At 41.0% G+C, this 23,187-nt stretch overlaps 1 long non-coding RNA gene across 7 annotated transcripts in view; it reads right to left on the reverse strand.

Annotated features, from left to right (window-relative positions):
* LOC105088992 (uncharacterized) overlaps positions 1-23,187 on the reverse strand; it is a 723,199-nt gene that overhangs the window by 601,869 nt on the left and 98,143 nt on the right. For all 7 annotated transcript variants that reach the window (XR_010378187.1, XR_010378188.1, XR_010378193.1 and 4 more), the window contains exons 4-5: positions 9,335-9,459; positions 5,968-6,132 (exon numbers count right to left, since the gene is read on the reverse strand). This is a non-coding gene — a long non-coding RNA (uncharacterized LOC105088992). The remainder of the gene's footprint in view (positions 1-5,967; positions 6,133-9,334; positions 9,460-23,187) is intronic.

A 23,187-nucleotide genomic window follows, 5' to 3' on the forward strand; every position in this document is an offset into this window, starting at 1 on the left:
CACCCACCTCACTGGAAGCTGGCCAGCTTCAGGGGTGGTCCTGATTGTTCTGAGGGTGAGAGGTCCCCTTGCCAGTGATTGGCTCAGTGAGGGTCATGTGACCTCATTGTAAGGGCCAATGAGATATGAGAAGAGGTTTGCTGTAGACTTCCAGTGAGGTTTGTTCTCATTCTTGTGAGAAGCTTTACAGAAGCAGCGTTTTCTCTGCTGTTGGAGGAGCAGGAAGCAGCAGCCCTGGACTGGTACCGGCAATGGCCATTTGGTGGGACGTAACCTGGGTCACTGATGATGCTGTTGAGCTGGTTGGATCAGCCCTAATGCCTGCACTGCCTCTGGTCTTCCTTTTAAGTGAGCCAATATACTTTCTACGGTGCAAGCCAGTCTGAGCCCTTCTTGAGGCTTCTTGTTAGTTGCAGCCGAAGGACCACTTTTTCTTGCCCTTTTACCTATAAACTGGGAGAGTAGGACCAGATAATCTGAGATCTCCTTCAACTCTCAATATATATGAATTACACAGTGAGGCACCAGCACTAACTTTCTCAATTACTGTTTAGAGAATCTGAATATTATTCTAGGTTTCTAAATACATATTCATTTTAGAAGCTGCAAAGTGACATAAATTTTAAGTTCTTAATGTATAGTTTGATGATTTTTTTTCCAGCAGCCTTAACCCTAGTCAACCACTGTCAGCAATAATAACTTTCACTATTTTTTTAATATATAAAAACTCTAACAAGTGAACAATAACTAGGAAAAGAGCCAAGTAGGAAAATGGGGAAAAGATAAGTGCAAACTTTTCCCAGCAAGAGAAACAGAAAAGAATTTTAAACCTATGAAGAGATGTTCAACCTCCTTCCTAAAGAGAAAAATGCAAATTAAAATGACAGTGAGATTGGGTTTTTTTTTTTTAACCTGAAAGATTGGCAAGTTATAAAACCCTTAATAACACACTATTGGAGAAGATATAAGAAAATAGTAACATTTCTATGAATAATGAGAATTATCACCAAAGACCAGCAATTACAGGTATGGGTGGAAATGGTACAACTTTCAAGGAAGGCAATTTGGAATTACCTGTCAAAATTACAAATCCGTATGCTCTTTGACATAACCATTCCCCTTCTAGAACTTTATCCTACAGTTACACTTGCCCATGTATAAAGCGATGTTACTTGTAATTGCAATAATTGGAAACAACTTAAATATGTATCAGTAGAGAAAAGATTAAAGTATCCTAGATGTGTGCAGTAGAATAACTCCCAGCTGTTAAAGAAATGAGGCAGCTCTGTATGCAATAAAATGGAATAATCTCTAAATTGTATTTTAAACAAAAAGAGCAAGATGAAAAACAATGAGTGTCATATGCTACCATTTTTTAAAATAGCTAAATATACTTTTGTGTAGGGATAAGCTAGGAGACAGCATAAGAACCTGGGAACTGTGGCTATACCAAGGATTGCAACACGGGAACTAGAACACAGGGGCGAAAGAGATGCTAACTTTTAACTGGATATTATTTTTAAAGTTTTTAAACATATGAATGTATATCAGCTATTTTAAAATTAATGAACTTGGGGGGAAAGTAAAGTTATTGTTATACATTTCCTGATTTACTATTATGACAGTAATTGTGAAGCTAAATTACAGCACTTGTGTTTTGGATAAATTATAACTAATGATCAGATATGAAACAATGATTCGGTACATTTGTTCTCATTTCCCTTTCTGTCTAAATAAGGGCAGTAGAAAAGGATCTTGAATTAAGTAGAGGAAATTAATCTTGTCCATAATGTTTTAAAAACTGGTTTGCTAGGCATTTGCTTTTCCACACATTCTGCCCCTAAAGCGCCTTGCCTAGATTTCTTCTTATCCAGTGTCCTACTGTTCATTCATATCCACTCATTTGATGAACATTTACTAAATATCTTTGGTGTGCCAGTCACTGGGGCCTCAAATGAGAATAAGACCCAGACAACTGCTGTCTTTAGGAGTTCAGTCTTTTCACTATTGTCATCGTTCCAGACGGATGGAAAAGACGATGGTATAATCAATAAACTGAGAGCTGCAGGTCCTAAAATGTGGAGAACCTAGAAACAGAAAAAACCACCAGACGGGAAGGAGGAAGGTGAGAATTTATGGATACCACTGTCAGTCCATAGAAAACCATTCCAGAATGAACCTTTTCTACTCCAGGGTTTCAAGGCCCCAATAAATGCTTATTTTGGAAGAATAAAGATGGGAGGAAGGGAATGACAAAGAAAAGAATGGGCCCAGTTGACAAATCCAGGAGAAATGACCTGTGAACCTGGGATTCATCCATTCATTAATTCATCCACTTGTTTACCAAATGTTTACTGAGAGCCTACCGTGTGCCTGGCAGTGATCCAAGAGTCAGTGATGAACACAAGCACTCCGGACTTTGAGAAGCTAACATGCAAGAGACGGAGATGGTAAATAACTAAATGTTCAGTGCACTGGCAGTTGGTGACAAATGCCATGAATAAAGTAAAGGAGGGTCCAGAGCTAGAGTGAGGAGCCGGCATTCTGGATGGGTGGTCGGGGAGGTCTCCAGAGGAGACGCTATTTGAGCAGAGAATTGAAGGAAGTGAGGGGCCCTGTGGGGGCCCTACAGGGAGGGTTTTCTATGCAGAGGAAGGAGCCCTGGCATGGAAATGTACTTAGGAAGTTGAAGAATCAAGAGGCAAGATGAGTGAATGTCCTCATGGAGTTTAGAAAAACACAGCTGAGGAACAGTGTCAGTGTTTCTTCCAGAAAACACACCCAACAGTTATGTAACTCCGCACAGACAGTCCTGGATTTTAAAGCAGAAACAGACTCTTATTTAGAGACAGGGTAGGAATCTGATCACATGGGACGGTCTGATGGAGAACTGCTCCCCGCTCCCCCCACTCACGGATCCTTGGGTGTCCTTGTCTAAGGTGCAGCACACTAGGATCTGTATTTTGAGGTGAACTTCAAAATGTAAAATGTTTTGGAAAGATAATGGGCAGATTTGAATTCATACCCAAGTAGAAATACATTATCCAATACTGCTGTGAGCAGCAGAGGCTTTCTGAATTCGGGGGAGGACAGGGCATTGAAAAAATTAAACACATACAACATGAAAGCTGGAAGCCCTCAAATCAAGCTTCAGCTGCTGTGCCGTTTTCTCTCAATCACCAAACAGAAATATTCTTTCTCCCTAGAGAGACAAAAGGTATTTCTGTTAAGCTTTCATAGCTTGTTAGAAATATCCCTTCGGGACATATAGCTCCCTTTGGAGTCTAATTACATGTTCACCCAGTGGCCTTCCGATCTGAATTTAGCTACCTGGGAAATACCCAGGAAAAGAATGCCATTTGCAGATAGCTGCACTAGGTAATGACACATTGTAAATTAATAAATGCATTCTGTTTTATATCATTCCAACTCTGATGAATTTTGCAAGTATGATACAGCCAAAGCCCCAGTTCTGAAACAATTTAATGAATAGATAGACGCGTCACTGGAATTCAAAGCATCGCTGGGAACCCCTTGGTTAGATTGCACTGGTGCTAAAACCTTCCCAGAGTAGATAACCAAGGGAATTCATTTCCTGGTTGTAGACCGTGGGAGGAAGAGTCCATTTATTCCACAAAAGATGCGGGTAAGCAGATACTCTGGGCTGGGTGCAAAACTTCTAAGGAAAACTAGGACCTGCCTCTTTCCAGGTGAGGCCACCCATGTCTAGCCATTAAGCAGAGTGGGACCAAGGCCCCGAGGCTGATTTAATGCTCACATTCAAGATCCTCTACTATCTTTGCTTTATCTTCACAAGAAGACTGCCATTTAGGGGTTGCTGGTAAATTTTGGGTTGTGGACCTTTGGAGCCAACCTCTATGTTCTGAATAAATCTCTAGAGTGGCCCTTTAATGACTTCAGTGTTAAGCTGGCACTGCCTCTTCTGCTCAGGTGAGGGTGGGGGCTTCGCATGAGGAACACAGGGAGGAAAGACACTGAGACCTCTCCTCCTTCTTATTAAGATTTGAACTGCTGTTTTGCACTCAGGGTTCCCCAGCCGAGGCCAGATACCAGAAGGGAGGAAAAGGGTTCAGTAAGAGAAGTTCCGCAAAAGATGGGAAGAAGAGAGTTATGGATATGAGAACTGGATCCAAATACCCAGACCGAGATGTTCATAACAGAAGGCAGGATCTAAATGTGTCTGGTTGACAGGGACAGCCACGCTGATCTGTAGCTGGGTCATGACTTAGTGCCCACTGAGTGAGCAGGACACAGAAAGAGAGAGAGAGAGAGGGAGAGAATCCTGAAATAGCTCGTCAGTAAGAACCATGGGACCTCGGGTCCCCTGGCAAAGCAGAACATGAAGATGCCCCCACAAAAAACGTCCAGCGTTACCACTGCAGGACCAGCAGCCAGGAGTGAAAGAAAACACCTGAGAATCATGTCAGCCTCTCAGCATCTTTCTCCCCCTGCATTCCTCACACAGACATTTGCCCCTACCTGTACCTAGCTTCACCTGCTGAAACTCCTTGCACAAAGATAGCTGCAAGCCACAGAAACCAGCTCCAGCTAACCTGAGGGTTGCTGGAAGGATGCCGGGTAGCATACAGACTCCAGAGGATGACTGAAGAACTGGGCTTGGACAATGGTCAGGAACCCAGCAAGGCTGGGCAGTGGGAGGAATGGCTCTAGGACGGAGCTGCTGGCACTGCCTCCAAGGACACTCAAGACCAAGGTGCTGTGGGCTCTGAACACCAGGGGATATTGTTTCTCAACTGCCCTGCATCTTTGCATCACTCCCTGGAGATTCAGTCCCAGATTTGGAGGGTCAGCCTGGCAGAGCCCGAGTCTTCTCCCTCAAGCTGTCAAGGGGCAGGGAGGGGGGCTCTCCCAAACTCAGGATCTGTGGAAGAAGAAGGACCCTGCTTCTCTTCCCTCATGCCCCCATCTCCCACCTCATAACACACAGCCTGGGAGGAGGTTCCAGAAACAGGAAGTGGGTAAGGTTTGGAGCAGTCAAAATATGGCACTTGGATGACAGCTGATGTTGGAAGTCAGACAGAGACGAAACCAAGAGGAACAAGAAGAAAAGACTCAACAGACAGCTCATCTCAAAATCTACACAATTCAGAAGTCTGTCTTTAAATATAAAGATGCTGCAGAGAAAAGAACCATTCCGACTTTGAGAGTAACCCCGAGAATATTACCTCCTTGGTTAACTACAAGGAGATACCTCTTCAGAAAAAACAAAAAAATTACAGTTCCACTTGCCATTTTTGTCATGAACAGTATTACTGAGAGATTTTGAGAAATAAGCTACCCAAAGCACATCTCAAAATCACCTCAAAATTATAAGTCAAACAAATTTAATGTTAATTATATGCTTAGTACAGCTAGAACACCAAAATGAGTCAAATTTACAGTATAGTAAAGTATTTTTAATATAACATAGGTATATTCTCTAATATATTAGTGTCCCTTTTATCGCAGGTACATTTATGTCTATTTTATGACCTTGGACATAATTTTACTATTTATATGATTATAAAGGTTTATAGATGTTGTGGTTTTTCATGTATTATATATTCTTAGTCTGGTCCATAATTTCTTTGAAACAAGACTATAACCTCCAGATCATTTAAGCTTGACCCTGCCTTCCACAGTAACCTGCTTTATAGCATAGTTCCCCGGGACACAGCAAAAACTGAGCCCTGGCCATTTGCTGTACTTTTGTATAAAATTTGATTTATTATTATAATAAAATGGTTACACTCTTTGGCTGGGTTTTCCTTGCCCTTTCCACTTTACAAAATCACACACATCTATGAATATTTTCCAAATGACATGTTCTAGCAGTGTTTTGGGGTTATGATGGCCACTTCTACTGGCCAGTATGGGAAGAAGTTGAATGAAGGTGTGCAGGAGGAAAAGTCACGTGGAGGACATACCTGATGCTCCACTCCTCACCTGGGTCATTAGCTTACACCAAAGCTGATGGAGGATTTTGCAGCTGGTCGTTTCCCAGCATTGCTCACTCATTGTGCTGCCCCTAATGCTTGCCTCGTCTCTACAAGCCTGATGCTCTCTTCAACCCATGCTATGCCTTTGGCGTGAGTTGATGATGTATGTGACCTGAGAACAGAAATTATTTTGAAATATATATCAAATTCATTGATTTGCATTTGCATGATTGCAACAGTCTAAAAGTCTACATCCTGGTGTTATAGGCTGAATTCTGTTCCCTCAAATTCCTATGTTGAAGTCCTAACCACCTCAGAAGGTGATTGTGTTTGGAGACAGAGTGTTTAAATCTTTTTTTTTTTTAACATTGTTTATTGATTTATAATCATTTTACAATGTTGTGTCAAATTCCAGTGTAGAGCACAATTTTTCAGTTATATGTGAACATATATATACTCATTGTCACATTTTTTTCTCTGTGAGCTACTGTAAGATCTTGTATATATTTCCCTGTGCTATACAGTATAATCTTGTTTATCTATTCTACAATTTTGAAATCCCATCTATCCCTTCCCACTCTCCACCCCCTTGGCAACCACAAGTTCATATTCTATGTCTATGAGTCCATTTCTGTTTTGTATTTATGCTTTGTTTGTGTTGGGTTTTTTTTTTTTTTTTTTTAGATTCCACATATGAGTGATCTCATATGATATTTTTCTTTCTCTTTCTGGCTTACTTCACTTAGAATGACATTCTCTAGGAGCATCCATGTTGCTGCAAATGGCGTTATGTTGTCGGTTTTTATGGTTGAGTAGTATTCCATTGTATAAATACACCACATCTTCTTTATCCAGTCATCTGTTGATGGACATTTAGGCTGTTTCCATGTCTTGGCTATTGTAAATAGTGCTGCTATGAACATTGGGGTGCAGGTGCATTTTGATGTAGGGTTTCTTCTGGATATATGCCCAGGAGCGGGATTCCTGGGCAGAGCGTTTAAATCTTTAAAGGGGAATAGTCTTGTAGGACTGAACCCTTAATCCATGGAATCTGATGTGATCTCCAAGTACACAGCATCAGAAGTGAGTTCAGTTGTAGGACACTCAACTGGTGATGGAGCACTGCTTGATGGTATGGGGGAACCCCCATACATACATTGGAATTGGGTGTCAGAACCTCTTCACCAGCTGTATCAGAACCCCAGTCAATCCTATGGGGAGCTCTGGAACTAATTTTGTTAGAGTTATTCTAACCAGGGCCAAGATAACCAGGTCGTATATTCGCACATAGATCAGATCAGATCATTCATTGGCCGTTAGCCACCCAGAGAAAAGGTATCATCTTGGGTTTTCTTGGGTGTGTAACAAATTACCAGAAAGTTGTCAGCCTAAAACACCACAAATTTATCACCTCATCATTGTCACAGGTCAGGAGTCCAGGAACAGCCTGACTGAACCCTCTGCTTCGGGTCTCAGCAGGCTGAAGTCAGAGTGTTAGGCAGGGCTGCAGTTCACATCCCAGGCTTGGGGTGCTCGATCAAGTTGATGGCAGGGTTGGTTTCCTTGTGGCTATATGATTGAGACCGCTACTTACTTGCCGAGGACTGCTGTCAGCTCCTGGAGGCCACCCTCAGTTCCTTGCCACGTGGCCCCCACATACAGTTCACAATGTGGATACTTGTTTTCTTCCCAACCGTCCAGGGTGTGTCTCTATGACTTCCCTTTATGAGTCCAAATTCTCCTTCAGACAGCTACAGCAAGATATCCCATCACCGTCCGCCCTAGTGAACTAGCCATTTGTAGTAAAAGAAAATCTCCATGTGCTTCAACTACGACTTTCTTTTCCATGTTCTTTTTACTAGGCAGTAGTCCATTAAATGAGACTTAATTAAAGTTGAATTGATGGATAGTCTAAGATCTCATGGTCTCTCCCAAGGCAGCATAGTTTTGTGTCACTGATCAAAAAAAAAAAAAAAAAACCCTCATCTTTTGGCAACCTTGTGGCAAAATGATTTATTTCCTTGGTAAAACCAGGCAATACTATTGATCTAGAGAACATCTCTTCAGTCATTCCTGTGGAGTAGAGGTTCTTAACTGTCATTAAATCAGCTGTTCATTGGCTGACACATCACAAATTGAAACTATACACACAAATCACACGGCTGAACTTGAAAAGCCAAACCTGTTTTTATTGCACTGTGGAAACTAGAAATGGGATTTCATTCTGCTGAGGTTATCACATGGAAATAAAAAAAAATGCAAAACATCCCTCCTTTTAAAAATAATAAATGGCATAAATCATCTCGACAGCTGACCATTACACTGTAACATCCCAGTGAGTTTTGCATTAATAGGAAGCTGAATTAGATTAATAACGGTGCATTTTCCTAAACATTTCAAAGAAATTAACTTAGCTCTTCACATGTCTGAGCAAAATGCTTTGGAAATATTAACTACCCGATTCTTATCACCAAAAAACATTTCCTTTACACCTATTTGCACAAGGGACTTAGCTAAGCACTTTCTAAGCAATTCAAACTGATGGATTATATAATCTAAAACTGCAGTTTTCCTATTAAAAAGATAACCTGGAACTTGTTTATTTAAGTGCCAGCAACACTGACTTTTTTTTTTAAGTTGGATGATTTCTGGTCATAAAAATGTGGGGAGGTCTTATTTCATACAAAAGATGCATCTCACAAGAACTTGTATAATTCGAACTTGCATAATTCAAGAATGATTTTCTCAAGGGAATAAACATAAAATAAGACAGATGTATTCTCAGAGCACATTTACAAGTTGTAACATATTTTTGCTTTAAAGCCGCTTTTCCTGTTCCCGGCGTTATATCTAATATTTCACAGAATGCTGTCTCCCATATTAACCGCACCATGTTTCATCGTGGTTGTTTACTCTGCTTGGCATCTTATCATATATAACATCCCTCCAAAAGCTATTGATTTGGGGGCGCATTTTTCAGCATGAGCACTTACATCGTTACTTTATGACTACTTGAATGACATTGTTATGGGTCGTAAAAATAGTTTACATGATAGTAACAGTGAATGCTAAAATAATAGCATTAGGGTTAAAAAAAAAAAAATCACTTGCAAGAGTTCCATTGCATGTAAACAACAGCATGGTTTAGAGGCTCCTGCAAAGCCAGGTTGGTATTTCTGTTTACCAGCTAAAGTGGCAAGCCATGTTGTAAAAATGTAAACAAGTTTACAATATTCCTCCTGCTCATCAGCTTTTAAGTTACATGATTCTTGACAATTTCTTTTTCAATTTGGCATGATTGATATATTTTTATCTTTGTACCTGATTTAAGATTTCACTGGTATTTTTACACTGATGTTCTTCAGTGTACTTACCCCATAGGGCTGCCATCCCAGGGGGCAGTAGAGGGAGCCAGGAAGGGGATGTTTCATTGAAGTCCATCGTGGCCAACGTACAGACTCAGAAGACGGAAGAGACCCATCATCGTCTCGTATCACGTCTACAAGGCAACAATTGCAGGGCTCACACTCTCCACAGAATAAAGATCACTCCAAACGCAGGTTCGCCCCTAGCACCTCTCTCCTCCCACGCCGCTCAGGAGGGGTATGGATTTACGATGGAGAAACAGTCTCCGCTTATTTCTGCTCTGGTCCGTGTTTCAGTTACTGCTGCCCAACCGAGGGGAATTAAGCCCCTTCCTCTGAGCCCACACTTCAGTATCCATAAGTGGTGCTGCTAACCTCTCTTGACCATCTCTCCTTGGGTGGTAGGAAATAGCAAGTGAACTAGTTACAGTCATTCTCAACAGAGGAGAGCATGCCAATCTAGGTATCAGGGGCCTTACGTGGCCTGGAAAAAACGTATTATTCTTTCTTAAATAAATGGAAGAGCAAAGATGTAGTTGCCACTAGAACTAGAAAATATACTAGCTTATTTTAAAATAAACTTATAGAAAATGTGAAAAATTCCAAAGAGCATGAGGAAAAGATAAATAATTGATTATTCCACTACTAAGAAACAAGCTTTCTAAAATTGTGCTGTGTTTTTTTGGCCTCCTTTTTTCTCTTGCCTTTATTTTTTCCATTACAAATATCACATACACCACTGTTTATTCTACTTAAAAAAAAAAACTTATTCCAGAACATTTTTACCTATTATATCATATCATCCCCAAAAGCAGTTATGTAATGGCTACTTTCTCACCCAACATTTGGATGTTCTCTTCTATTGCTGAACATTTAGGCTGTTCCAGAAAATTAATATTTTAAACATATTACTCTCCAAATGGAGCACATTCAGAATTTTTCTGTTTATCAAAAATTACAATATTGATTTTAAAATTCTAAAATTCAGCAGTTTGCTGTATACTGGTTAATATTCTATCTTGGATCGCTCATTTTCAAGCCCCTAAGTTCCAACAGTAACAAAATAACATCCTTGCCTTTATGAAATGCACGTTTTCGATCAGCAGTGTATATACAGTCAAAATGCAATGAATTATACCCTTTAAATATATGCAATTTATACTGCACAAATTAAATCTAAAACTAATTTAAAAACATTAAAACCTCAAAAGCTTAAAGCCATAGTTATTTATTACAGTGCTGATGGTTAATGAGGGTTAGCTGCTTTAGGCTGCACTCAGCGAATCTCAGCTGCGTTCACTCATTACCTGTCTGCAAGTTACCTGTCTCCAGGTAAGCTGGGGATCCACTCTGGTCTGGCTTGGTTGAGGCCTCTTAGCTGGGAAGCTCTGCTCTAAGTCTCACATCCTCCTCTTGGGACCTGAGGGCTAATCTGGCCTTGGACTTCTCACAGCAGTGGGGAAGCACAAGAGACACATAAGTGGAAAAGCACACACACTCCTGAGGGGCAGGCTTGGCACTTACACACCATGAATTCTACTTCATCCTACTGGCAAAGCGAGTGACATAGCTAAGCCAGGTTCAGCAGGGGTGGCAGGAAGAGCAGCCCTTCCTTGCCTCTAAAGTGAGAGAAAATGTAAAGTCAGATGGCAAAGGGTGTGGATATTAATGCAATCAATCCCAAAATCCAAATGGAGATATTAGAGGGGCATTTGGAAATACATGTATGGAATTCAAAGGTCTGGGCTGAAGATACAAATCTGCGGGTTGTCGAAATAGGAAAGTATTTGAGGTTATGTGACGTGTCTCCTGGAGGATGAATGTTGATAGAGATGAGAAGAGATTCTGGGTTGAGGAGATGAAGAAAACAGGGTGCTAGTGAGGTTGAAAGAGTCAAAAGAGAACAGTATTCTAGAAGATGAGCTCAGAATGTGTTTTAATAGGGAGGCATGATCAGTGTGTCAATCACTGCTCCATGAAATAAATAAACCTGTGTTGAACTACTTCCTGGTTCTTCCTGAAGAATCATGTCACTGTTCAGTATATCACTGCCAAACTAGGGGTGCAGTCAGAATCTAATAAAAACTGCCTTGCCACCCTCTCTACCGGCAGACTCATAAACAGACCAGTTGAGATTAGCTGAGCCCAGCCTAAACCAGATCTTTTGCTACATTCTTCTTTTGATAGATGCCAGGATGATTTCCAACATGTTAGTGAGATCTGTAGCCTAACTATTTATGTATCACACAGATTGAGGACCTAGGTTTGCCACATACTGCTTCAAGCAATGAGGCTATAACAGAAAGTAAGATAAGTAGGTTTCCAGCTGTCATAGAGTTAACATTTCAGTGGAAGAAACAAACAAAAAACACAGACGAGTAGACATATACATTAGCAAGTAATTTCAGATAGTGGTGACTGTTGTGATGATGATAAAGCAGAATAATGACTGGAGAGCGACTGGGGGAATTAGTTTTGATCATATGGTCAGGTAAGGTTTCTCTGAGGAAGTGCTAGTTGGCTGAAATCTGAATTATTCAAATCAGACAACTCCTCAGTGAGTTTCATTACAGCTTTTTGATTTTCCACCACTCTTGGGCTGCTGCACAGAAAAGAGAATCCCAGCGTCACCTTCTGTTCTCCCTCTTGCCTTCCCCACAACCCCCTGACAGCTGAAAATAAAAGGGAAGAGCAGGGATGCCAGGGGAGGTATACCAGATTTCTGCTGAACCAAACAACCACAGATCCAATCTCCTCTGGCCAAAAAAGAGACCTATTAAGGAATTGGGCCCAGTTAAAGCTTTTCAAAAAATGGAAAAGTCTCATTTGATTCAGCAACTGTGTTTTCTTTGTGGCAGGAAAAGAGGAAGGTATTAAGGCTGCATAAGGAAAAGTCATGATTGACCTAACGCCCCCTTGATTGCCATCATCCCTAGAATTCTGCTATCAGAGAAGTGACATATGTGTCACATCTCCCTGAGGACCCCTCAAGCAAACCCGGATAGTAGGAATCATTATTGGAATAAAGACACTGGCTCTGAGGGACTGAAGAACTTACCCAAGGTCGTCCAGTTAATAAGACACAAAACCAGAATATGAACCAAGGGCTGACTATTTCCAAAGCCCATGTTCTTTCAACTAAATGACCCTGCCCAGCTGCCAAACTGGACATCAGAAGACATAAACCATTAAGAGACAAAAGGCAGACCAATTCATTTGTCAAATTCTTCTAAGAGGGAAAGAGCAAGAGGGAGAGTGAGATCAATACGCCGTGTTGTATTTTTAGTGATGGGCGGTGAGAACGGCACCCAACAATTTATAGAAAAGGAAAGGAATTTGTATTCCCTGGGGCTGGAAAGTTGTTGGACATTAATAGCAAGAAAATTGTTAGGAAGCTGACAAGAGGTAAAGGAAACGTCCTTGCTTTATCCCCTCCAAAACCTCACTGGAAGAAAAGTGGGAAAGAACACAGGACTGAAAATCGAAGCAGGTTTGCGATACGAAGAAACACAGGAGGGGAATATGAGAAAGTTTGAAAGCAAACAGTATGAAATGAAAGAGTTTCAGACTAAAAGAAAAATAAGCTTAGCTGTTGTAAAAGAGCAGGATGGTTAATTAACAAGGGGGATGAAAATAGCCTGCAGATAATATTTATCATCCTTCCCAGTTTTCCTGTGGCTTTATTTGTGCCCATCTGTCAGCTCAATCTTTTCCAAGTGTCTGCTGCCACAAATGCAAGCCATTAATTTATTGAAAATATTACTGAAATTAGATTGCTTCTGGCCTTCCTGTTGCTATGTTTTTAACTTTTTAGAAAATTGTGTTTATCTGTTTTCCTGTTTGTGTTTTCGTTTGGCATGTGGAAGTTATGCCCAGGCTTGGAAACATAGCCTTCCCAATTCATAACAAAAAGAAACATGGGAAACTTTCCTGTGTTCAGAAGCACACCCAGCTGAATTTGCAGAACAGTTTTGCCAAATGTCCCTGTACACACACCCTGTTACCTCTAGGGCGAGAAATCTAAACCTGGAACATTCTGACAAAAACCAAAGAAAGCAATGGCAATATTGCATTTATTTGCTTTAACAAAGAACATACCTAAATGGGTGGTTCTTATTATGAACGTATCCAGTTTACATTAAAAAAAAGTCCATTAGACTCCCCTAAGAACCAAGTAGGTGGTACATTTAGGTTATACCCATTTTTATTTCAAAAACAGGGACAAAGAGCCTTTCTATCAACTCTGTCACAGGCTGATGTATCACCCCACTTGAGGCCATTATCAAAGGAAGATAATTGTGACATTTTTAACATTACATAATCGGATTTTTTTAAATCAGCAAGTGAGTGCATATTAGTAGAGTTGTGAAGAAGCAACTCTGCAAAGGGGGTTGATTTGATTTCTTTAGCTTTCCAAAGCTGCCCCCAAAGTGCGGACAGGCCACCCAAATCTCCAGTTTGTTAAACCAGTCTTGCCCCGGAGGGATTTCTGAGTGCTTCACTTCAAAGAAGGACACCACCCAGGCCGGTTGGCTGCAAATGTGAGCTGCCTATTATTTCTCCTTCATTTCCCAGGAAGTCTGGGTGAGGGCCCCGCGCCTCCTGATGGGCGCAATGCCTGCCTCCTCACACCCCTTCTCACGCTGAGCAACTTTTTAACTGAGGAACCACAGCAGCTCTCCCCATCCTGTTTCACTTGCTGCAGTCTGGTGTGCGAGACAGAGAGGAGAGATGGAGAGGCTGAAGGACCCACTGGCTTCTGGAGGTTTGGCAGGGAAGGAAAAAATATTATTTTCCCTCTACCCATCTTAGGTTCATGGGCTGGGGCCAAACTGATAAAAGACAGATTAACAAGAGGAAAAAAAAAAACTCTTAAATACATATGTAAGCACAGTGATTTCACAAAGAAATGAAACTCAAGGAGGTAGACAGATGATTGAGAACTAGGCAGATGTCTTAGAACTAAACAAAGAAAAAGGGGGTTGGGACTTCTGGGTGTGGGAGGCAAGTTATGGGAAGGCACCTCCCCCCAGGCACCTAAGGGAAGGTGACAAATAAAAGTATGCGAAAAAACAGTTGTCTAGTATGATTTGTTATGCAGACTTAAGTAGGTACCTTCTCCACTGATGACATATTAAAAGTCCTTCTCCCCCTGGTACAGGGTGGGGAGACATCTTTACAAATGGAAATTATATTTATAAATGTAAATTTCCTTTACAAAATGATAACTTATGCCTATTTTTAGAGATTTCCCTGCATCTACTTGTTCTTAATAACCTTGAACTCAAAATAGTCCATGTGTCAAAGAGGGATATTTGGGGTGCAATATTCTTGAGGGAGAAAAGATGTTTTAAAGACTGAAGGACTGGAGATTAAGCAGTTAGATTCCACACACACAAAAAGACTATGTACTTCAATTACAAAAGTCAAAAAAAAAAAAAAGTGTCAGAAAGTATTGCAGGGGAGGAAAAATAATTTTTCCTCTACCATTTTAGGTTCTTGGCTGAGAAACCCCTGTAATAAAAGAAGGATTAACAGGAGAAAAACAAATCGAAGTTTCATATACCTCCTGTATACATAGGAGATACCCAGGAAAACTGAGTATGTCCCTGAAATGGTCCAGGCCACCGGCTTAAATGCCATCCTAGGCAAATAACAAAAGAAAGATTTTGATGGGTGGAGGAAGGCTTATTAATGCGAGGTGACCAGGAAAAGCATGGTAACAAGTAACAAGGTCTTGGTTGTTATGCAGGTGAAAGTTTTTGCCTTCTCAATTTATAAGAGTTTCTACAGATTTAGAAGAGATTTTCATCCTTGTCTTCCTGGTACAGAGAGACACCCTTACAAATGGCGATTTCCCTTATAAATGTAGATGTCTCTCACTAAAGGGTAATTTCTACTCCATTTTCAGAGCTTTTCCTGTGGTTTTTTTTTTTTTTTTTTTTTTTTTAATAACAGTACCAAATAATCCTTATGCCAAAGAAGCATATTTTGGGGTCCAAATTCTGCTCCCCTTCAGTACGCTGTAGATTAAGTTCAAGTTGTTCCCAAATACTATGAGTGAACATTCCTAACCCTACATAAAAGGGGGAATGTCCACAAATTTTGGCAAATTTGCCCCAAATGTTACCACTTCAAATGGTCATTTTCCTTTGTGTTTAAATGTCTGTTGATGCCCTTCTAATCTGAACATTCAAGAACATGGTTGTATCTGGTGGAACTGATGGAGAATTAATAAAATGGCTGCATTTAGGCCAACAGATTGTTTATTCTTATGCTCGCCCTTAAAATGGTCAACTAACCTGACTGACCTGTTGCTACTCACAGCTCCAGGCCCATTGTTGAAATAAAGCTATTGATTTTACTGTTTCTGTTTTATTCCAGTAATTGAAAGTAATCATCATACTTGGTTTCTGAGTTGTTCTCCAGGGAGAAGGCCTTGGAACTGTAGCCTTACAAAATAGCCTGAATTACCAAGAAGACCACACCTTGGGTGCTTATGAGATAAAGAGATCGAAAAAGTGACAACCACTAGCCTCTATAGAATTGGTCACCAGGAGACACCATGACACCACTCTGAGTTTTATGATAAGAAAATGATTCTGATGATTGTTATGATGTTTTATTGTTTGAGCTACGGCTGTATAATCACCCTGCCCCATCCCCAAGGTGGGTTCACAGTTTTGAAGGCACCAGCCTGCTGTGAGTCCTCTTTGCCCAGCAAAGTAATAAAACTGTCTCTTTTCTTCTATGTACTAAGACCCTGTCTCTGAGTTTCACTGTGGCTCATCAGGTATGGGGGCCAATCTTTCAGCAACAGAACCAATCAATATGTTCAGATGCACAGAGAACTATAAGAGGCTAGAATATGCTACTCCAAAATATGCCACTCTTTATCGTAAGGATTATTTTGAACTGATTATTTAATAATCAGTAGACACAAGAGAAGCTCTGAAGAAAGAACATAGAAATTTACATTTTTAAAGGAAATCTCCATTTATAAGGGTGTCTCCCTCTTTGTATCAGGAAGAGAAGGATAACCCTTAATCACAAAAGACTCATCAAGACACTGACTTAAACCTGTATAACAAAACTGATCTTGTTCACCATACTTTTCCTGGTCACCTTCTGTAACTCACATCCCCCACCCAGAAGTCCCCAAACTCCTTTTCCTCTTTTGGTGCTATATGATCAGACCACCCAAGATGGCAGTTTGCTGGCTCTCTGTACATCCCCTACTGACCAGTCCCTGCTTCACCTACACTCTACACACAGGACTGAACTTCCCTCCTAACCATAGAGCCTAATCAGTAAATACCGACATACTTGCCACCCACCTCCCCTCCAATGCCCCCCCCCCGCCCCCCTCTCCAGCTAGTGATTGTTCTAATCTTTAGATCAGAATGGCTTCCTTTTGATATTTTAACAAAGGAGAGACCTCTGCCCATGGAAGGTACTTAGCCTGAGGGGCTACAAGGCCATGCCCCTCTGCTAGTTTCCCAGGTAACTGATGAGCCAATCTGGATCAGGGTAGCTGAGTCAGAGGAACAAGGAAGTCCAAAGATGGCATGAACAGACTTGGCATTTGAGGACTGGCTGACCGAGTATACTGTGTTTATGGTCCAGCAGAGCACTGATGGGCATGAAAGACATCTAAGTTTCAGTTTGTTGACGTGGCAGCCCAGGCAGGAGCATCTCCATCGCGGGCCCAGAAACTTATTTCAAAAGTAGAAGGAAAAAAAAAAATTTCCCTCTCCTATAGATCCAAAGGAAATAAAATAAAATTTCTAAGGTGTGATGGTTCTCCAGGCTCAGGTTTACTACTGTTTTTATGGAGGAAATCCCCCCCAGATGGATTCAGCACATCAAAAACCCTTAGTTCATGATAGTTACTGCCTGATACCTGCCCTGAAAAGGCTTTAGGAATTGACCAGAGACTACCAGCTTGAGGTCTGCAAGGTGACCCTGGAATCAGCCACAGGTCCAGATTCTAACAGAGGCTTCTGATGGACTTAGCTCGAGGAAGAATTTTGATTTAAGCCAAGGAAAGACATTTATTCAACAGGGAGACTGGGAAGCATTTCTCAGATTCTGACACGAAGTCTTTCTGACAGATCCGAGGTCTCAACCTGGCTGTACATTAGGATTTTCCAGGGAGCTTTTATAAAATGTCGACAACCCACCCAAGATGAACTAATCTGAATACCTGGGGGAGAGGCCAAGGCACTCTAATTTTTTCAAACTTCCACTATAGAGCCAGCTGTAGGACAACCCTGTAGCATCTAGATTGCCCTTAGGAGGACGGGGTGCCCTCACCTGAGCTGTAAGCATTCTCCCTCCCGTGGGCTGAGTCAGGATTGCAGATGTCCTGACAGAAGATAATGCCGCTCCTGAGTCTGTGGAATAGTGTGTATCGAATGCACAAGAATTCATTGCTACGAGGGTAAGATGATGAAATTGTCTTTGTTTAGTAAAAGGGAAGTAGGTGGCTGCCTCCCCAGCCCCCTTTTTAGGATGTTTCCTTGAAAATATAATAGCTCCAATAATAGGCCTGACCTTTTGATTTTACAATGCAAGGTCATAGGCCTTCTGACCCTTGGAACTGCAGGCACATACCTCTGAAATTAGCTCAGGAGGTCCTGAGGTCCATTCATTTGTCTCTGGAAGGGACAAGAGAATGTTACTTGTTCTTTCTTCTACTTTACTGTGTAAATTTGTGCGAACTTCTGTGCAGACTTAGTCGTCTCTCGTAGATTGCCTGCCTGTATGTAATCTGATACGTCTACAAAAGAATAAATCACGTTCTCTATCTTCTGTATTGGTATAGAGGGTTATTTTTGTTGGCAGGACTTTTTTATTTCCCCAGTGCTCAGGATGGGAGGTGCAGGTACAGGAGGGGGATGGTAGGAATATTATGGAAGGAAAGGATGAAATGAGGGTCAGACTCCACGGATCAGACCAAATCCAAAGGCACAGACCTAACTGGAAATGATCAGTGACCAGAGCCAGCTGTGGCCTCCCATCCTTGGCTTTCATTCTCTCCCCCGAGCCCTCATGTTCTTTGATGCTTGGCGGCCTGCCACCTCTATTCTGTCCCAGGTCTCTGGAGACAGGTGGATCCCAGACCAGGAGACTGAAAATTCCTGTGTCCCCTGGGGGGCTCACAAGACAAGGTTGCAGCATTTGCTGAAGCCCAGTTCAAGAGATGTACAACGAACAGTAGTGAGTGATTAGACGGGGCGGGAAATTGGGTCTGTGGCCCAGATGAGTGATCAGACTGGTGACAAATTAGAAAGAATGTGAGACCAGAGGTAAAATCAGTAGGACTTGGCAACTGGTTAAAGATGGGAAAAAAGACTCAAAATAAGATAGCAATATTTCAGATTTGGATGGCTAGACCAGTAGGATCACTGAGCTGTGGGCGGATGAGGAAGACAGGTGAATGAGAAGGTGGCTGGGACTGGGGTGGATCTGATCAGAAATTAGTTTTAGATGTAATAAATTCAAGACAGTGGTAGGACATTCAGGACTCTGCAGGTTTATAATATTTTAAAGATTAGTGTATTAATTTCCTAGGGCTGCCATAACAAAATGTCATGAACAGGATGGCTTGAAACAACAGAAATTGTTTCTTCCACTGTCCTGAGGGCTGGAAGTCCAAAACCATGGTGTTGGCAGGACCATGCTCGCTCTGAAATCTGTAGGAAAGACTCCTTCCTTGCCTCTTATTGCTCAGTCCTTTTGGTGCCATCAATCTTTGCTGTTCCTTGGCTTTCAGCTGCATTATTCCTATCTTACCTCCATCATCACATAACTATTTTCTCCCTCTGTGTCTTTGTTTAATTTCTTATAAGGACACTAATCATACTGGATTAGGGTCCAACCTAATAATCCCACTCAACTTGATTACATTGGCAAAGACCCTATTTCTATATAAGGTTACAGTTGTAGGTACTGGAGGTTAGGACTTTGCATATTTGGGGGTGGGGGGACAGAATTCAACCCATAACAATTAACAATCTCAGAGAAGGCATGATTGGCATTATACGCTTTTAAGGAGGTTGGGACGGAGAAAGGGTCCTTTGCGAAAGCTGATGAGAAGACATTTCAGTAAAGTGATGGTGGTGGAAGCCAGCTTTCAAGAGCTAAACAGTAAAATAAAAGACAGGGTGGGGGTATAGCTCAGTGGTATGGCAAGTGCTCATGCACGAGGTCCCAGGTTCAATTCCCAGCACCTCCATTAAAAAAAAATCACTCTCTGCCAAAATACCTCTGTGTGTGATGTATGTGACACTCCTGGGGTTCCCTTAAAATAAAAGGCAGTGAGTATAGCCTGCAATTTAGAATGTGACTGGCGACAGTAGTGGGGTAGGGTGGCAGCAGAAAGAAACTAGTCTTCACTTCTTGGTGCTATGGTGGCTCTGATCACAGAAACTCCCTTACCTGGATCCCTTCCACACTGCTCTATCATTTTCCTGACTCCTCGGGCCCATCCCCCAACATCCTGTTTCCTGTCTGACAGCTGCCTTGGCTCATCTGCTGGGCAGAGATAACAGACGTGCAGGTAAATGATGAGCCCAGGGACCCAACCTCCTCCCCTCTCCTGGATGTCTTTCTAGTGACTCACTGCTATGGAATTCCCAAAGGAAGTGGGAAGATTTTCCTAATATTATTAATCACCTTATTAAGGCTTATACATGAGAACTATGTAATTAAGGGTACACACTTTTAAACAGTGGAACAATTTAACCCCCAAATTCCTACAAGGAAACCTGATCAGATGTATTAAGTCCAAGCAGAAAGGTTTAGGAGGTGACCCAGGACCCAGACCAGGGAGAAGTAAAGTAGGACACACTGGCGGACGCCCTCAAGCCTGAGGATTTAGACAGCAACAGAGTCTCCCCACAAACGGCCTCCCTCTAACCTTAGAGGATGGATTATTGACTCAGTTCTGGGACAATCTGTCCTCTTCCCTGCTTTTCTTTCTCTATGATCTAATTGTTCATACACATTTTTTATTCTAAAAAGACAGCCCTACTGATACAAAAGCTGAAAAACGTGTGCCTATTCTCTCCATGAAATGTAAATGTGTGTTAACGAGGAACACGTACATGGCATATGCATAAGACTCAAGAGTGAGGACCTCTGGGCTCGAACACACCCTGCAGACCTACAGGTACTGAAGGGTCCAGAGTAAGCCACTGTGGCATAAAAAGTATTTTAAGCTGAAGACATCTGAGTTCCTGAAATCCCTTATCTGCCTAAAGGCAGAGCCTCCCCAAAGAACTTGATTGTCATAAATCCCCTCCCCAGAGCAACTCTAATGCTTTCTTGAAGAGAAGTTGGCGCCACACTCAAAAGACTTTGCCACAAAATTATCATAGCTCCCATAAATTCCCCCCAGGGCCTATTCATCTTCTGGTTTTCCACGGTGCCCTCTATCCCCAACCCCCCGAGAATTTATTTGTTCTCCCAAAAAGCCTACCTGCCCCTCTTCATTCCCTATGCAATATGGTACAGAAGCCCCCAATTCTAACTGCCTCCTTGAGTCACATTTGTCTGTGAACTCCTGTGCATGTATATATGTATTAAAACTATTTTTTGCTCTTACCAATCTCTTTTGTCAAATTAATTTGCAGGCCCTCAAGCATCAAACATGAGAAGGTAGAGAGAAAGGGTTTTTGTTCCCAATAGTACTTTGGAAATACATTTGCATTTCAGACCATAATAAAGGAGGGTTGCTCTTGGCCCACGTAACTCCAGACATAGAGTTAAATCAATTTAGGGAAAAACTTGGGAGCTGATCTTCAGGGTTGATCATGTTTCCTCCAGAGGATAAGGGTATATTACTGCCACTGTTCTCCAAGACCTCTAGATCCTCCCAATTTTTTTTCAGTAGATTTTTTTATTGAGGTCACATTTGTTTATAACATTATATACGTTTCACATGTACAACATTATGTTTCTACTTCTGTGTACCCTCCAGTGTGTTCACCATCAAAAATTTAGTTTCCATCTGTCCCCGTACACTTGACCCCTTCACCCATTTTGCCCTCTCCTCCACCCCTTCCTCTTTGGTAAACACTACTCTGATCTCTGTCTTGCTGTTTGTTATTGTTTAGCTTGGTTTGCTCATGTATTTTGTTGGTTTTTTAATAATCCATGTATGAGTGAAATCATACAGTGTTTGTCTTTCTCCATCTGACTTTACCTCACTTAGCATAATACCCTCAAGGTCCCTCCATATTGTTGAAAATGACAAATTACCATTTATGTTTTATGGCTGAGTACTATTCATATCTTCTTTATCCGTTCATCTGTTGATGGACACTTTGGTTGTTTCCGTATCTTAGTTATTATAAATAATGCTGCAATAAACATACAGGCGTATATATCTTTTTGAATTAGTGTTTCATAGTCTTTGAATAGATACCCAGAATAGGGATTGTTAGATCACATGGTTTGTGTATGGTGTAAGATAGTGATCTATTTTTTTTTCTTTCTTTTTTGTTTTTTTCATGTGGCTTCCAGTTTTACGAACACCATTTATGGGAGAGACTATCCTTTCTTCATTGTATCTTCTTTGCTCCTTTGTCATAAATTAATTGTTTGCATATGCATGGGTTTACTTCTGGGTTATCAACTCTGTTCCATTGATCTATGTATCTGTTTTTCTGCCAATATCATACTATTTTGATTACTGTGGCTTTGTAATATAGTTTGAAATCAAGGAGTGTTATATCTCCAACTTTATTCTTTTTTTTTTTTCAGGATTGCTTTGGCTATTCAGGGTCTTTTGTGGTTCCACATAAATTTTAGATTTTTTTGTCCTATTTCTATGAAAAATGTCCTTAAGGCTTTGATAGGGATTACACTGACTCTGTAGATTGCTTTAGGTAATATGATCATTTTAACAATGCTAATTCTTCCAATCCATGAATACAGTGTCTTTCCATATATTTGTGTTTTCAGTGTCTTTCAACAATATCTTACAGTTTTCAGTTTACAAGTCTTTCACTTCCTTGGTTAAATTTATTCCTAAGTATTTTACTCTTTTTGCTCTGACTGTAAGTGAGATTGTTTTCTTAATTTCTCTTTCTCCTAGCTGATTGTTAGCATATAGAAATGCAACCGATTTTTATATATTGATTTTGTATCCTGCAAATTTACCGTGTTCATTTATTATTTCCACAAGGTTTTTGGTAGAATATTTAGGGTGTCTATATATAAAAATCATGTCATCTGCAAATAGTGACAGTTTTATTTCCTTTCCAATTCGGATGCCTCATTTCTTTTTCTTCCCTAATTGCTCTGGCTAGGACTTTAAAACTATTTGAATAAGAGTGGCAAGAGTGTAGACCCTCCCAATCTGAAAGCAGCTCTATAAGATGATTTGTCAGCCATTTTGATTGACCAACCACTAGTAGGCTAATAATCCCTGGAACCTGTAAATGTTACCTTATATGCAAAAGGATCTTTGCATATGTGATTAAGTTAAGGGTCTTCAGATGGGAAGACTATCCTGGGTGTTTTACTTAAGTACTGACAGTAATGTGTCCTTATAAGAGGGAGGCAAAGGGAGATTTGACTATAAAAGAGGAAGAAGGTAAGATGAGGACAGCAGGAGAGACTGGAATGGCTGTAGCATCTAGAAGAAAGAAGAGGAAAGGAATGAATTCTTCCCTGGAGCCTCTAGAAGTAACCAGCCCTGCCAGCACCTTGATTTCAATCCCATAGGACTGAATTCAAATCTCTATCCTCCAGAACTGTAAAAAGAATGAGATTGTATTGTTTTAAACCTCTAAGATTGTGGTAATTTTTTACAGCAGCAGTAGGAAACTAATACACAAATCAGTCTCATA

This window comes from Camelus dromedarius, chromosome 28, assembly GCF_036321535.1.
Source record: "Camelus dromedarius isolate mCamDro1 chromosome 28, mCamDro1.pat, whole genome shotgun sequence".
NCBI classification, from domain to species: Eukaryota; Metazoa; Chordata; class Mammalia; order Artiodactyla; family Camelidae; genus Camelus; species Camelus dromedarius.